We start from the raw sequence: 14,078 nt of genomic DNA, 5'->3' as shown, positions 1-14,078 counted from the left end.
ATTTTGTATTGTATTACACAATCGAAGATATTTCCAATGATTGAAAACATGTATAACAATAATCTCGTTAACCTATGATGATATGTAGAATAATATGATAAAATATAGGCTAAAGTGGGGCAAAAGGCAGACAACAACCCGTACAGCAGATATAAGATAGTTCAATAAGAAATTATTGTAAGAGTTCTGTGATAAAAGGAATTTCCACTGATTTTGTAATGGAATAAAAAAATGAGAAAATAATTTATTTATAAAAATAAATACATCTGCCTTAAAAAAAGGTTGCCAATGACACAGAAAAAAATGTACTGTACACTTAAAATATTGAATGATAATACAGCTACAAGACTGATTAATTTTGATGTTTGCCATATAGATGATTTCTCATTATGGTCAATGTAATGAACTTCTTAATGTTTCATGAATAATAATTTTCAAAAAGGATTGAAAAATCAACAGATGTTTCATTAAAAAATATTATCCACATGGCCAAAATGTAAACAAATTTGTTGAGGTATTTTTAAAGGCTTCTGGGGTAGAGCCCTAAGGGAATTTACTTTGTGTTTCTTTTGATGACTCATCTACAGACCAAGGCCTTTCTTTGGAGACCTCTACCAAGTTTCTACGTCCAGCCGTTCTCTCAAATTATTGGAGACAAAGTTACCGATTAAATATTTAGATTTCCCCATGTTAATCTTATGGGAGGAAATCCAACTTTGATGGATGATCCTGCCCAAGCTAATAAAGATTTCAAAAAACCAAAAACACTTTGCAAAACTACATATCAGGGCCATTTTTTTGACACTTTAATAATCAAAATCGGTGCAAAAATATGGGAGGAGTTCTGTTCACAAAAATTGGCTTAGCGTATTAGATTATTGGTTTTGTTAAATTTAAAATTAGATTTGTCAATGCGAAGTTCCCTTCCATAAGACTTTAGATGTACTTTAACTTATGTGAAAACATTGATCCATTAAGCTTGAATTGATCATTACATTTATATTGTAATAACTTATTGATCAGTTTTGTACGTGTTATTAAAATTTACGGAAAGTAAATAAAAGAAACGTCTTATAACACTTAAAACATATATTTACGCTTATACTGTTACTCACAAGACGGTAAATATACAAAAAAGATGGTAAGTGGTGATCGATTTCGATTGGAGTGTCCAATATAAGACGTTTCTTTTATTTACTTTCCGTAAATTTATATTGTAGCAATCTTTGGAGCCTACTATAGTAATCACTATATCTTGTAATTTATTGCTTGATAAAGGACACAATACCAATCTGTATAAATGTTCATAATTTAAAGAGACCACAGAATTAACCGATAACAACTACAAGGTTGTGTAAAAATTGATTTAAGAAGATGTCTGAACTTTGGGAAAGAATATTGCTAATCTGGCAACAGAAAAGGTTTATGTTAAACAATTCTTAACTTAATAGTTTACTGTTGTAATTAACGTAAGAATAAGCAACAATCGGCTTAACAATTGGCTAAACAGCCAAAAACAAAACATAGAATTATACGATGTGAGATGGACTTCTAAAACTCTGACTAAACTATTCAATACGTGCTGAATAACTTGGTTTCAAACTGTGAGAAGTAGGACACGGGGATGGTATAGCGTTGAAGAAACACCTAGCTTCATCAATCTGAGGATCGACTAAGTTGAAGTAACTTTGAACATTAGTAACCGGCTTATCGCTAAACTGTTTGAAGTAGAGTTTGAGTAATCCATCAGTAAATCAATTGTCAAATCAGTCTTTTTAACTACAATACTTACTTATTGCACTAAAACAAACATATTAATGAACGATTTGAAAATAAATATCATTAGTTTAGGTCTGTCCCAGATTTTTGCGCTGATCATGTATTAAAACAGATGAATGTTTTACATTCGATTTTAACGAGTAGATCATAGTATAATGAGGTTGTATCATCAATCATTGGGAATTGATACTCATTATAAGAGATGACATTTTGTAATTGAATAAGGAACTTGTAATAACAAGCAGCAATCAGAGGCCACTGGTCAGAACAATCTGCTGATGAATATGCAAGAGTCCGCGGGTCTACTGATGTAATAACTTGATTATATTTGCCGCAGCTGGCCACAATAAACCCCGGAACATAAACTAAATAAACCTCTATAACTCTCAGTCTACAAGAAGTGTGTGTGTTTCATGAACATGCAGCATAAACAGTACATTTTCATAGCTTTGAATATCGAACTAAGTTTATTGTTTAGGTTATAAGATGACACTTTAGAAAAATAAAAATAAAAAACATAGATAATAGAATACTTAACTGTATGACCGTTTAATTTATTCCCCTGTTTTAATTCATAACTTGATGTTAGTTACAATATCCATCCAACAGGAAATGTGCGATGCCATACAAGTTAATTAGTAATTTTTAATTGACGAAAGACAATAATTGGCTTAAAAAGTAAGAATGCTCCTACAGCTTTCAACAAGTAGATTACTCGTGAATTCTGTCAGAACATGACAATTAGCACTCGATTTATTGTAATTTATCATTAACATTCTATCAACATTGAAAATTAATTTCGTGTACTTACTATAATCTACAGACAATAACCTGTGCCTTTTTAAAACTATGGGAAATACATAAATCGTTTTTTTTCAAACTTATTAGTTAATATTTACAATAAATTCATGTAGGTTCTTTACAAAGTAGCAATTTATTATTTGAAAACAGTAAGTTGGTAACTGGATATTTTGTTTTTTCAAAAAACTTTAGTACGTTGGTAAAAGTAAGCAAATCTGTGGAGATATTACTTGTCGTGAACAAGAGAGATACTTCTACTCTAATCAATTTCTGATAAACATTATATATATAAGACATTTATATAACCAAACCGTGTTAAATCGACTACTCAGTCACGTTTTATCACCAAAGTTAGAGTCTAGCGTGATAAATTTGTTCTATAAATACTGAATTTTACAGCTTGATAGAAACTGACATGTTTTGTGGATTAGGTTCAGTTGGTAGAGGGACGTACTGTGACCCAAGACAACTATATTTAGATTTGTTTGTATTTAAAACGTATTAATTTACTATTAAATTTATAATTAAAGGCAGCACCGGCCAAATTCCTACAATTGCTAACCAATTTAATGTAAAACTGTCCTTTAGTTGAGGTGACATAAGATTCTTTGAAAAATCCCTACATGTGGTACGGAAGTAAGTTTAATTTTATAAAATTATCTTAGGAAGTTCCAGTTAAATTATTTTAAAACCTGGCTTAAAGGCTCTATAACCTGATCAATAATAGAGATATGCATATTTAAAATTATAATAGTGTGCAAAAGGTGGTAATTAAAAACAAGAGCAGTTAGATATTTGGTTTCAAACCACACAGCATAGAATAAAAATGTATTTTGAAATTATTTTAAATTTGTATTCTTTGCTCTTTGGTTTAAACTTGTAGTTTAAAACATTATACTAAGAAAATACAGAACCAAGCACACTAAGGAATCTCCCCTCCTCTTTGTCCTTACATGTAAATGTTGCGGCGTCTGCGAAACGAGTTTTGCATACAGAGGTGACTTATTTATACCTCACATGTCACCACTACTTTGTTCAACAGCAGACGTTTTATTAATTTTCGTATTTAAATTGGAAAATGATTAATTTATAGGTAAAGTGATTTGCACTTAAAGATCACCCAGTCAGTACTAAATAATAATAAATACTTGATATAATATAATAAATACTTTAAATAATAAATGCTTGAGGAAATGCATTTGTTAATCAAATTCCAAGTACTAATCTACTAACCAACTTTGCAGTGCATATTTTTAGTTAATGCTAAAACTAATCAAGTTCAAATCAATTTATACAGAATAAAAGTAAGTATGATAGAAAAATATTTAATTTAGTATTTTTTACATATTTTCTCTTACCGTAATGAATTTGCCTGGACAGTTATGCATTTATTAAACGATCATTCTACAAAATTAGGAAATGTACTAAACTACGCGGACATTCATGCGATTGCCTGAGCTTTGCATCTACCACCTGTATATTGCACTCCACACATGTATACATTCAATACACCTTATTAAAGAGTAAACCATTACCAATATGACGATTTTGTATCCCATTTAGTTACTAAGTTCTTGAGAATATTCAGAACATAGAAATAATTACTAAAACCAGGATCAGACCTTTATGGGTTATGCGAAAGGGCCTAATATTCATACCCAACGTTAACGTTGTGACATGGTAATATTTAAAGCTAATTTCACTCATAAACATTACCTATAAGCTTATACAGTACCCGAATTCGTAGTATTGCGCGAATCAAACATCATGTTCTATACTAATGGATCTACAGTGTTTTAGTTTTAGTTGTTGACTAGCTGTCCGTGAAACTTTGTCGGCGCCGTTGTAGTCGTCTTACCAAGCGTAAATTCATTCAAAATTCAAGAGAAATAAATCAAGAGATACTATTAGAGAACTAAAAATACGTTGATAGCTTCGTATTAAATATATTCAACTCAATCAATGAAACTGTCCTATGAAAATCTATGGAAGTTATTATAAAGGAAAGAATCCTCAGTTTAAAACGTCTTCATTCATCACAAAACAGGGTTTATTCGGTTTAGCTTTAGTCGAGAGAATTATAATATACGTGGAATCCAGTAAATGGTATTATTTTGTTGATTGGTATATATCGGTATCCGTTAAAAACTTTTTAACATTATAAATTATATTAGTTATTATACAAACCGTAACGTCATGAAGTATGTTCATCTTGAAGTATAAATTCACATTTACTACTTAACAATTTGATTAGTTTTGTAACCAAGGGACGTGCAGACAGGTTTCAAAAGGTTTACCAATAAATAGGCTACTTAATGACAAACCTTTTACTGAATCAGTCATAGAGCGTATGATAAAAAACTGCTGAAATGCGAGTCATATTTACAAAGCCTGCATATTGGTGTACAGCACGATATGTAAACACCAGAGGCTCATTTGAATCACACGGTTGTTTGAGATACGCGATACAAAGCGCTTTGTGTACCTCGGGCTGGATGTTCATTATTGAAGCCTGTAGCTTTTATCAAACCGTGCATTATGTATAGCCACTAATAAGGCCAGTTAGGTTTCTTTCATTTTATACTAAGAACTAAACACTTGAATTCATAATTCTCATTGATAATTGGATATATGCAGCTGACCACAATTCCCGTCTTTTCTAAACTGTTCCAACTTGAAAATTTACCAAAATTCATGGAACCTAACGACCCAATCAGCTGCAAAACTACTAGTACAATTTAAATTGTTTTCATTCATGTAAATTTTACTAGGTGTCACTGTCGTGGCAAAGACCCTAAGCAAATAGATTTGACATCGATTTCTCGACTTGCCTCCTTTTGTTATCTTTATTACCACTAAATACAAACCACGTCTTTAACACTTAAACGTTGTAATTTAATATTGTAATACAATTTGCGATAGTATAAACTAAATGTTGGGTTTGATGGATGTTTTTCGTTAGTAAATATTTGTGAGCGGGAATGGATTTGGTATAGAAATACTAGTTTTTTTATTGACACCTTCGCCCCGTGCACTGAATAATGATAACGGCAATTTTAAAACATATGAGCTTTTGGGATATAAACCGACTTTGGTAGCTGAGTGGTTATATTGCTCGCATAGCAATCAAGAGGTTGCCGGGTCAATCCTGAAAAAGTCAGTTTTATTGGCTTAAGCTGGACCCAGCTGTCATTGACTGATCATTTGGCTTTAAATAAAGAATCCCGGCTTATGAAACCGTTGATCTGCGAGTAGCAAAACTACACAGATTAACTTACTTCATTAGGCACTCATCCTTCACGCATATTTGGCCTAAAATAAACCTAGGTGGCGTCCCCATCTCAATTGATAATGATAAGTATAATAAAAGTTGTATTCCATAAGTCAATGTCGGCTTCAGAACTATTTCTTTGGTAACTTATTTTCAATGGTCAATTTTAATTTATTGTTCAGGAGCCACAAACTTAGTTTTATCAATTTTTATTTTTATTAATTTTAAATATACAAAATTATCTGAGTAAGTTAACTTCTTGTACCAATAAGTTTAGATTAACTGTCATACATATAAAGTTTCTCTATGATAATGTCAAGACATGCTGCTAGCTGGCTTTGGCCACAAAGGAAAGCTTAGTGTGGCTTAGAAAGTACCTGATTAAAGAGTTTTATGACTTCGCAGTTTCTTGCAGTGCATGGCTCCGTTGCCATTCATTCATATTAATCTGACTAGTTTTACATTTTCTTTAAACTTAACAGTGTTATACCCGTTAAAAAAACAACGGTACACTTCAATATACTTTCTACCAGTAGTGAATGTTTTTAATAGGTGATTGTTTTTACAAGTTCAAAAATTGTCCAATACCATCAAGAAGATATCTGTACTGTAAATATTGTACCATTAATGTATTTATCACAAAGGTATAATGGATTTCGCAGCTCTTTACATACAATAAATGTGTATACAGCATTTTATGACAGATCGAAAAACACAGTAATCTTCCAGTAAGGTTCCCTATCATATAATTATGCTACAAATGTTTTGTCATTGGTTTAACGTAAATACCTTGACAAAGTCGAACTAATAAACTGTATTTTTGGTCATCGTGTGTAGAAAGGCCTGTAATCAGCTTAATAAGTGATATTAGCCCTGCAACCACCTGATAGTGACATGCTTTTGATGTTTTACACATGTTTGAAACAGACTGACATATTTATGCTATCACTTTGTAATAGTTAAACTGATAGCTAAATTGCCTAATAAGCCTAACTAAAGGAAATAGGTTAAGACTCTCTTTAGTCACTAATTTAAATATATATTTAACGTATTATTATTACTGCAAAATTAGTTAAGTTAAGTTTTAGTAGACGCATATACATCTTAATCTTGATATAATACTTTTTGCTGACAGATTTAAGCTGTTTTACCTTTTCAAGAATTATAAACTTAAAATGTTACAACTATAAATAAAAAATGAACAAGTCAATTTTAGTATGTATTTTGGGTTTTATAGGAATATAAATTCAAAATGTTTTCTCAAACAATTATTGATATGGATTTTAGGACATGAAAGAATGTCAAGAAACCTCTAAAACAAAAAACTTTTACTACGTACATTGGTGATTTTACTTTCATCCACCTAGTATGCTGGATAACATACAAATTAAGCTATAGACATTCTTGAAAACTTTAAACAAATCAAAATTCCACAAGGACTTTATTTTATTTAGTATAGCAAGTTTAACTAGTAAAGTTCAAAGTATTTCATATTGAATTACGTGATAAAACAGCTAAGAATTAGGGGAGTGAGCATTATGCAGTGCATTGCCCTTCTCATAGTAAAAGATTTTGCCAGTGTAACATTGTATTAGTACAGCACCCACAGGTAGATATACTTTACTACTTTTCTTTGAAATGACGACCATACAAAGTAGGTATTTTAAGCCAAGTATGAATGGAGATGAGTGTATGATTAGTGGCGCGATCTTGTAGTCTTGTTAGTGACTAAGGCCGACATGTTCCTTAGACACAGCTGTTAATTAATAGCCCATACAGCTAATGGCGACTAAGGGACATACAGTTTATAGTGGAATCCGAGCCACTTTTTTCCTTGGTTTATACGAATTGGTCTAATTATCAGGATAGTACTGCGGATAGTCGTAGTACTCACCCGTGCGGACGTTAATCCACAACAGGGAGTGCCTAATCCACAGTGCGTGCCTATAAATATCCACAATTCGTGACCTCCTAGTAGCTGAATTACAGGACGACGCCACCCCCACCCGTCCCAGTCTATATATACACTATATATTAGGTTAATTATATTATTTATACATATATAAATAGGATATTAAGTATTATAAGTTAAACATTATTTTAATGTACTGTCAGATCTTTGTAAGATTAACACTTTGGCTAACAGAACATAAATTAACCTTAAAATATCAAAGTTGGCGAATCTCAATTACGTATGCCTACCATGTTACCATTGACCCACTTGATTTAATTTTAGTTTCATGCTAAATCATTGTTTCTGTACCTAATACAATAGTGTAGGTATTTTCATATCTCTCAAAACAATTAGAATGATACAGTATCCAGACTTGGGTTACCATAAATTGATAGCCAGTAATACAAATGTATTTGATTTATTACAATTTACATTACAATCACTATATATTGACTGAGCAATAACGTTTTTCGTAACTCGTGTTGTACTAACCCAGGTGTAACACTGTACATGACGAGTAATTCGTGACAGTAATACCGTCTATCAACACCACTGTCAGCTCCTGCTCCACTGACCAAGAAGTATTTGATTGTTAATCTGTTACACTAATAGAGCTATGCACACAGTTAGTTAATTCTCTAACTAACTAATTAACCATTAATTTCTCCTACTAATTCTGTAACTTAAATGTACTGGGTTTTCAGCACTTAGGTTTGTCAATAAGCTATAATGAATTGAAAAAGTACAGCAGTTCCTTAGATTGTGACTGTGGCTATCATTACATTTACTACAAAAGAGGACATATGTCTGTTTTTTTTTTTTAGTTTTTATAAAGAAAAGCATAACGTAGTTGGATCTGACTAAGACGTAAAACTCAAGTTTATTGCGAACATGTAAATTATTTTCTTTATACTATTTTATGGACTAGTCAACGCCACCAAGATTATTTTCATCCAACCGCGTTTGGTTTCATAGATTACAAATTTTCTTGCGAGTTCTGTGGTCGGTGACGAATGGCGAGAGACGACAACGGAAATTAAACATTTCATCGAGATTGCACTCAGAGGCATCATCAACATTTCATATGTGTTCTAACGCGAGATACAACAAATATATTAAAAGCTATATTATATTATACTGTCACATATTTCCAATAAATTTAAAAATGTTTATTTGTAGAATCCTACTAATATTATAAATGAGAAAGTTTGGACGTATGGATGTATGGATGTATGGATGTATGTTGGTGACATGTGAACGCGAAAAATACTGGTTGGATTGGGCTGAAATTTGGCATGATGATAGCTCACATTCCCGATTAACATATAGGCATATTCTTATTTCAAAAATCCTTTCGGGCTCCGCCCCAGTGGCTCTGGAGTTTCCCATTTTAACCTTATGAGAAATAGAATTATTGAATCTTAACAGCTGTTTCAATTGAACAAGTTGGTTCTGTTCTATGATTTTTAATAGCATTAAAGTTACAAGGATTACCAACAGGGTGCAGTACTATTATTTCTTTTACATTTATGGCAGCAGCTAATTTGCAACCAAAAGGTGAGTGAGCGTAGCGAACGAACTTCAACCTGGAGGCGAGCTAGCGTAGCGAACGAGCTAACCTGAAGGCAAGTGAGCGCAGCGAACGAGCTCCAACCTAAAGGTGAGTCAGCGTAGCGAACGAGCTCCAACCTAAAGGTGAGTGAGCGTAGTGAACAAACTTCAACCAGGACGTGATTGAGCCATGCGAACGAGATAATCTTGAAAATTAAGAAGTTAAACGGGGCAAAGCCCGCGGGTGTAACCCTAGTAGTTTTATATGTTACTCAAATGTACGTAACCAAGTATATTTTATAACATTAAGTATAACTCTCCACAAGTCACTATTTTGTAATTTTCTTCTGTAAAAACAATCTAGTAAGTATTTCTTAACATGTAAAAGCTAATCATATCACCTTCCGCTATCTTGATGACGAAGTGGCTGAGGCTGATTAATGCAACACATGCTGATATGACGAAAGGCTTTTTTGAAAACACTTCTAAGGGATCCTGTCAAATTGAATAAGACTATGCCCTCAGCAGTTTATGATTTCAGTGGAGTACTGGTTAACGGCCCAGTTATTAAGCGGTAGCTATTCAAAGGTTTTTTCAGGTGTTTCGATTTTAAAAAATGTTTTAGGCCTGCTTAATAAAACTGAATCGTAAAACCCAATGCCACATTGGCAATATTTGCTGAACGAAATAGCTGAACTGTTGCGATAAGCATAATGATATTGGCTGTGCAGCATACCGTTATTTCAATATTTCTCTAAAATTTGCATGAATCCAGTGTTGCCCAAACTTATTTTACGTATGATTGTTGTGCTCATTAAAAGCGTATAAAGTTTCTATGCAATTATTTAGTAATGACACAAATTTTTAGCTAACGAAAAATCGAAGGATTTTTGTGAATGCAAAAAATATGTAATGCTAACAAATTAATCCGTACGAAAAATTGTTCTTATGACTAGATTAAATAAATGAATATATCTTTTAACAAGCGTAAATTCATTACTTGTTATACTGAAGATAGTAATTTGTTACAAAATAAGATTTTAAAAATATTTACTTTTAATTTGACTCATTATCAAAATACATATCTAAGCTATGTCCTACACCACTGGCAATTTAAAATATAAAAAATGATCAGAAAAATGCCATGTGCATACTTGTTTGTCAAACTGATTACAACCGTCTCATATGCGTGCGACTGATATTCTGAAGAAAACAGATTTTGGCAGTGGAATAAAATTGAAATCCACAAATTAAGGTTCATTAGTATATTTAAAAGAAAGGTTTAATAGTATGAATTTATTTTTATCGATTGTTGATTAGTATAGTTTAGTTTTAAGGATATATATACTCGTAGTTGGGTTTCATGATTAAAAAAGGACAACAAAACTTTCATTACGTAAATGAAACCCGGTAAGGAGAGAAGGGATCAACATGTTGTAATGGCAAGTCATTATGGCGCAACGCTCTAACTGTAATCCGCATTGAACATATTTAATTTAGGATAAATTAACCATTTTGTTAGATAATATCTGCACTATGCGTAAGCCTAGACAAATGCAAAGCTTAGAAACACTTAAAAATTCAGTAAACAAAAATTAACGTAAGACAATTTTAAGTTTTCTACACGTTAAATTCTTCTTTTTGAACTTCTTAAGTTTCCATTATTTCTGGGGCACTGTGCGTTTCTAAGTATTTCACTTACAGTCGTAAGCATCGTGACGGTTATTAATCAGCACTTCTTATAAGTGCCTTTTTTATTTATTCTTTTCGGAAAGATGTCTTTCAGAGTAGAGTCTTTTGATTTTTGCCTCGGTGATGTAAACTTAGTAACAGTTTGGAGTTATGCTTTTACAACAGTGCCTAGATGCACACATTCTCTTGGAGTCAGGATATATATTTACTCGCACTTGGTTGTAATGGTTAAAATGAACAACAAAATACTAATTTCGTAAATGAAACTCGGAAAGAAGAGAAGAGTTAAAAGATCATGGTTTAATGGTAAGTCATTATGGCGCATTGTCATGGTTAAAATGAACAACAAAATATTCACTTCGTAAATGAAACTCGGAAAGAAGAGAAGAGTTAAGAGAACATGGTTTGATGGTAAGTCATTATGGCGCATTGTCATGGTTAAAATGAGCATCAAAATATTAATTTCGTAAATGAACCTCGGAAAGAAGAGAAGAGTTAAAAGAACATGTTTTGATGGTAATTTATTATAGCGCATTGGCATGGCTTAAATGAACAACAAAATAATATACATTTCGTAAATGGACTTTGGAGAGAATAGAAGAGTTAAAAGATCATGGTTTAATGGTAACTCATTATGGCGCATTGTCATGGTTAAAACGAACAACAAAATATTAATTTCGTAAATGAAACTCGGAAAGAAGAGAAGAGTTAAAAGAACGTGGTTTAATGGCAAGTCACTATGCCGCAATGATAATCCACACTGTAATCCACATTGAAGACGTTCTAATCAGGATAAATTAATCAATTGTTTAATGTGACACGTGCACCATGCAACATGCGTCAGCGATGGAAAATGCCTAGCTTTAGAACAGAAACTAAAACGGATGTCCGTAGCTGTAAGCTGTGTAAAATTAATACTTCGCATTTTTTACCTTAACAAGAATATCCACTTTTGGGAGGATACAACATCCCCGTCTCAAGAAAAAAATAATGTTTTTCTTAGGTTTTCGGTTACTCATCACTAAAATAAATTAATCACAATTTACTAAAAAATGTCGAGGTATATTTCAAGTTTACATCAAAACTCATCTTCAGCCTCTAGTAACAACATATCAAGTAAATAAACTATGATATATAAAATTTTTTTTCCTACTAACTTAATTTTAAAATAATTCAAACATATGTTAATTTATTTATAAACAAACATTATAAATCATACCGGAATGAATGAAGAAAAAAATACTCTTGTGAAACTTTTTGAAGATGTTTCAGCTTCAAAATCTTATAACTTTATAAGATATTATAAAGTTTATAAATCTGTATAAATAGTATAACGCTATATAGGTGTACACATGTCAGAATGTATTACATCACACATATTCGTCTTATTCAAACCTGGATCTACAATTTCTTCCGGCCTTGTAACCCCATATTTTGAGAGCTAATAAAATAGACTTAAAGATATTTTTTTTATTTCCTCCATTTTTACATAAATCACATTCAATTTTATAAATGTTGAAAACGGGTGCTGTTTCATATAAGGGTATGTAATTTCTTCATTGCTGTGTTTTAAAGAGGCTGAAGATTTTTAATTGACTTATGTGCATTTGTTCATAACAAGAATTACATTTTATGGACACAGATTAAAGTATTAATAACTTCAGTGGATTCAATAATAATTACCTGTGATGATCAAAGCTCTCCAAAGTTGGAGTTTTGTTATAGAGACTGCTTTGACAATTAGTTCCAGCCAATGGTCGAGTTGTACTGGAGCACAGACCTGTGGAGTATTGGCTAAATAATACGATTGTTATGATAACTGGGGATTGGATTACACTTCAAAGCACTATTATTCGGAACTTGAATAGCGTTAAGTGAATTGCACCTAAATAACTGTTTACAATGCAAAAATAAGAAATCTGTAATAATTTCTGTAGCACAAACTACAAACCAATGAATTTAACCATCACGTATCAATAAATGTATTACTATTAATTAAATACTTCTCTTACTAATGTAGATACAACTGCTGGATAAATAAATTTTATAATTCCACTCGTACACATTAATCATTTGTAGAATTGTTCTTGAACTCCCTTTTCTTCATAAATAGAAAAATCGAATCAAGTTTACAAATACTTTTTTCGGACTATCTTAAATAATATATTAGATCATGTTTTTTGTAGTTAAAAAGTAAAAGTGAAACGAAAAAGAATACCAAGAAATGGATATAGGTTCAAAGAGTATAAATAAAAGTTATAAAAGTTGAAATATATTAGAGCAATAATATTGCAAAATTGACAGTAACGACACGCTATATTTCGTATGATGTAAAGCCATATCAGATTAATTTATTTAAGAAATAATATCAATATTTTACATACAGTACCTTGTATGCGCAACGTTAGGCTAGTTTCTTAAATACTAACTTATATTAATTGCTAGTCCATTATCATTGCATGTTACTTATTTATTGTTTATTACATGTTATCATTGTTGTTGTTGTTAGTATTTGTATTATGTACCGAGTCAAGTCTGCTAGAATATAAAAATGCATATAAAGTCTATTAAAGGCCATTATGGTCAAGTGTTTCTATTAATAGTTAAGTACCGGGGGACCGAGCCATGGCTCGGTATAGTTGATTTCGATTGTAAAAGCAATATAAAGGCAACTTAAGTGTTGCTAAAGCAATATCTTTAGGCCAGCTGTGTTTTATTATTATCAGGTTAACCACAATATGACTTTAACTTATCCACGGATTTCACAATATCAAGTCTTATTTACAACTAATTTCGGACTTAATTATTTAACTTCAAGTGGAATTTCCATTTATTATGATGGAACATTTAACCTGACAATCCACAACAAATTATTTTATTTTACAGTCAATGGCAAAAACCTCATATAGAGGAACTTCAATTATTACTATTGAGCAAAGATTATACTGAAAATTAATCAATATATAAGGGAAAATATCCCCTATATAGATAAATTAGTGTAATCTTTGCTCAATAGTAACATGATGTTTC

This window comes from Macrosteles quadrilineatus, unplaced genomic scaffold (genome assembly GCF_028750875.1).
Source record: "Macrosteles quadrilineatus isolate MER2022 unplaced genomic scaffold, UCM_ALF_1.0 Scaffold_2__2_contigs__length_208266976, whole genome shotgun sequence".
NCBI lineage: Eukaryota > Metazoa > Arthropoda > Insecta > Hemiptera > Cicadellidae > Macrosteles > Macrosteles quadrilineatus.
This window is presented reverse-complemented; position numbering follows the sequence as displayed.